Source organism: Octodon degus, unplaced genomic scaffold, assembly GCF_000260255.1.
Source record: "Octodon degus isolate 3935 unplaced genomic scaffold, OctDeg1.0 scaffold00283, whole genome shotgun sequence".
NCBI classification, from domain to species: Eukaryota; Metazoa; Chordata; class Mammalia; order Rodentia; family Octodontidae; genus Octodon; species Octodon degus.
This window is the reverse complement of record NW_004524859.1, coordinates 1,933,753-1,937,559: the sequence shown is the minus strand read 5'-3', so window position 1 is coordinate 1,937,559 and position 3,807 is coordinate 1,933,753. Positions and strand designations below refer to the sequence as shown.

General features: G+C 49.7%; 1 long non-coding RNA gene and 1 pseudogene across 1 annotated transcript in view; one reads left to right on the top strand and one right to left on the bottom strand.

The window, feature by feature from the left end:
- Positions 1 to 335: 335 nt before the first annotated feature.
- Positions 336 to 689, bottom strand: LOC111814253 (annotated as a pseudogene).
- Positions 690 to 1,177: 488 nt separating this feature from the next.
- The window catches only part of LOC111814254, a 4,830-nt gene continuing 2,200 nt past the window's right edge, over positions 1,178 to 3,807 (top strand). The window contains exons 1-3 of the long non-coding RNA XR_002819289.1: positions 1,178 to 1,245; positions 2,633 to 2,767; positions 3,472 to 3,573. This is a non-coding gene — a long non-coding RNA (uncharacterized LOC111814254). The remainder of the gene's footprint in view (positions 1,246 to 2,632; positions 2,768 to 3,471; positions 3,574 to 3,807) is intronic.

Genomic DNA, 3,807 nt, shown 5'->3' with positions numbered 1-3,807 from the left:
TTCTCCTTCCCTTTCCCTTTAAGTGTTCACCTACCTCACTTCATTATGGAAACAGCTTCATTAAGTGATTCCCAGAGAAAACGACAGCATTTTTTCCTAAAGAAGTGAGCTCCCTGGAGGACAGGCCATGAGGACAGTGCACAAAAGAAAACTTCAAAATAAAACTCTGAAAGTAATTTAGTAATCTAAGGAAATAAATCCAAGATATTAAGAAACAAATCCAGTTGCAAATGCACTCAGAGGTCTATGTGGAGAGGTTGGTGAACACAGGAAAACGGCTGGCTGTTTACAAGATACCAAGCAGGCACTTGCACTGATCAGCCCAGCGCTGGCCCTCAGAGGCTGAACGTGTTCTCCCCGCTGCAGGCCACATAGAAGGACCAATCTTCATCCTATTCCTTCCCGTAAAGCTGCCCCCTACTTAGGCAGGACTGTGGGACCGTCTTGTCCACAAGCAGGAAGGTCGCCTTTTCAGAAGTAAGCTGGATGCTTTTCCTGATGAGCCACATAAACGGAGCCACAGTGATGTCAGACGGAACCAAGCGCTGCCGTTGGTCAGGGTCAACAATCTGAGAGCCTGCGACCTTTTCCACAATCACCGGAACCCGATCGGGATATATCGCTCACATCTTCGCGAATCCTGCGCATCTATGTGCCAGTGAGAGGTCCCCCTTGAACATCCACTTCATGGTGGTGAGGGAGGGGACCGAGGTGTCTCTGTGAGAGCTGTGAGGTTCACCGAGCCAACCACAACAACAGTGGCGATGGTGGAGACTGAGAAAACTACCTCGTTTAGTGTTGAGACCAGACAAACAAGGACTAGAAGATCAGGAGCGTCTCGCAGCACGCGGACTTCCCTCCGGCTCTGCTTCACTTAGGACTCTTCAGAGCTGCCTGGGCGCGTGTCTGATCACCTTAGCCATCCTGGTGCTACCCTAGATTATTTCACTTTATGGACATAAGAAAGCTCTGTGCTCCCCAATAAATTCAGTGCCTTGCTGTCTGGTGGGAAAAAGGTAGCATAGTCTCCTGTGATCCTCCTAGGAGAAATCTTCAATAATTTGAGAATTATCTGCACGCATTCAAGTTACTTAACCACTTAATAGGGCTATTTAATTTAAGAAAATATTACTATGTTTATGTAAAACAATACCTTAATATGTTTATCTGTTTTTATCTCATTTCTAGTTTATTAGTGCAGGATCCGTCACGCTGGCAGCAGGATTAAAGACTACAAAGAGCTTGGTGAGCAGCGTCTCCTTGTCTTTTATTTTTATCAAAGTAAAGATGTCCATTTAATGTAATATGCTTTCTGCAAACTCAAACGTAGTTTGCTTCTACCGCTTTGTATATCCAAGAGGTTTTCACTGTGCTGATTAATCTGTCTTTCCATAATTGTACTCAAATCATCACAAAATGGGACAGTGCCTCAAAGGCGCCCAGGGTGCGGGACAGGGAGCGACCGCGGGAGTGTTCGTGGACATGCAGAGGCTCTGGACAAGAAGCGTCACGCAGAGCCACTCAGAGGACTTCGGGTCAGCACCAAGACAGGGACATCAAGTAACGAGTGACAGATGCTTATGAGCTGACTGATAAAAATATTATTTTAACTTCATCCAGAAAGGGTTCTGAGTTTTCAGCTAGAACATAAGGTCTATTTAAGAGGAATCCAATGCAGAGTACTGCTGTGAAGAATATGCCACCACGAAGATAGCAATATGCAATGTATTCACTATTGAAACTGTCCTACTAATCGGTTTTGAAACTGTCTCATTGCTATTTGTTTCTTAATAAAATTAAGAAAAAATAAAAATATAATACGAAAAAGATAGTAAAAAGAATTAAAAAATGAAGAAGAATATGCCTTTCAGGAAACCAGTGAAAACAACATGTCTTTTTTCCCCCCTTTTTTGGTACCGCAGATCGAACTCAGGACCTTGAGCTTGCCAGGCAGGGACTTACACCATGAGCTATCTGCCAGACCTAACCAATGAAAACAGAAGCCCAGGTCCCTAGAAATAGCTTAGTGTCTACACACACATATAAGTCATCGTTGCCCAAAGCCTAATGTAGATGCGGCAGCCTGGTCCATCTGTCCTTTCTCACCCTGGCCAGCCCCTGCCTCCCCAGCATCTGCCTCAGCTGCACACACTAACAGGTCCTTTGTAGATACTCACACCAAGCACACTGTCCTGAGCAATATTTGACCTTGCAGAAATTGATTTCACCCTGAGAGGAGATCGCACACCAGGAAAGGCACAAGAGGAAGACACAACGGGCAGAAGACATGGAGTCCTGAGGACAAAAGTCTGGGCAGTGCTGAGCTCTGGGCGTGTGCAGCCGAGCTTGGCAGGGAGGACAGAGGTGACCCCGCACAAGTGCAGCACACATTGCCATCCTGCTAGCGAGCCGTGTGGGTCTTTGCTCACAGACATCATCTGCAGAAGGCAGCTGGGATCAAGAAGCTCCTACCTTTGTCTTGAGAGAACAATGGACTGGAAACGTCCACTTTAAGGGACTGTAGTGGATCCAGATGACAAGGCTGAAGTGTGCTGGGAGGCACGCAGAGGGCTCCATGGGGACAGGTGTACTTGAACTCTTCAACTGTGAACCTGTTCTCGTTCCTCTCCAGGTCCAAGCCTCTGTGGGCCTGAACATCACCAGCTCCGTGTTTGCAGTTATAGGCATCATTATCCATAGCCTCAGCATCTTCATCAATTCGTCGTGTGCAGGACCACAATGTTCCATATTCTACTCATTTTTCCGGGTAAGTGCCACCTCCTTCCCGGAGAGCTGTGGTGTGAGCGAGTGTGGGGCGCACAGGCTCTGTCCACCGCACTGACCCTGATGTACTGGCCATCTCGCGGGGAGCTGGACGTGACTGAGCAGAGCAGTATTCCACATAGGACCAGGTCCACATCTGATCTGCGGCGCTTCCTCTTCTAGATGTTATGAGGCCAATTGAGAAGAGAGCTCACGGGACAGAGCACACGTCCTCAGGAGAGATGGTGCTGGACGCTTGTGCGTTGGTGTCATGCTAATTAGTAGCACCGACCAGTGTGCACTGTTTTCGTACCTAAGACTGGAGGCAGCTTCAGTCCTGTGAGGCCCTGGGCTTCGGCCAGGAACCCCGCGGGGCACACACTTCTCCGAAGGGGAAGGACAGCTGTCTGGAGCACCGTGCTCCCTCCGCTCTGCCCAGCCCGGGCTGCGCTTGCCCCAGGCTCCCCGTCAGCTTCACCGCTCCTCCCTGGACAGCTCTCTGTGCCTCATCTCCAGCTTGGTGTCTTTGCATGTCTGCCCTCATGCCTGGCAGAGTCATTGATCTACTCTCCAGGTTGACACTACGCAGTGTTAGCCAGGAAGCTTCTGGAGGCTCTGGCCCCTGGGCCAGGCAGGTGGAGGACCTGCTGTTGCCCTTCGGGGGACACTAAGCTAGACAGTGATGTCTGTTTGCTGAATCCCTTTTAGGGTCTGGATGGCCTCGTGCTGGCCTTCTCCTTGCTGGAATTCGCCATTGCCGTGGTCCTCTCCCACTTTGGATGCCAAGTAGCTTGCTGCAGCTGCAGTGAGGTAAGTACTGGTCTTCACCGGAAACTATGGCTGGGAGCTTCCCATTTCACTGTAATTAATTACATGAAACAAATTCTTGCAATGTCCCACTCTCCAGGGGCCAGGGGTCTGGGCACAGCTGGGAGGGCTCTCCTGCCCAGCGTGATACAAGCCTAGCACAGGCAGCTGGCGGGCCACAGCCCCACCTCAACCTCCTGGCTCTCCTCCATGCTGTGTGGTAGAAACCTACCCCTC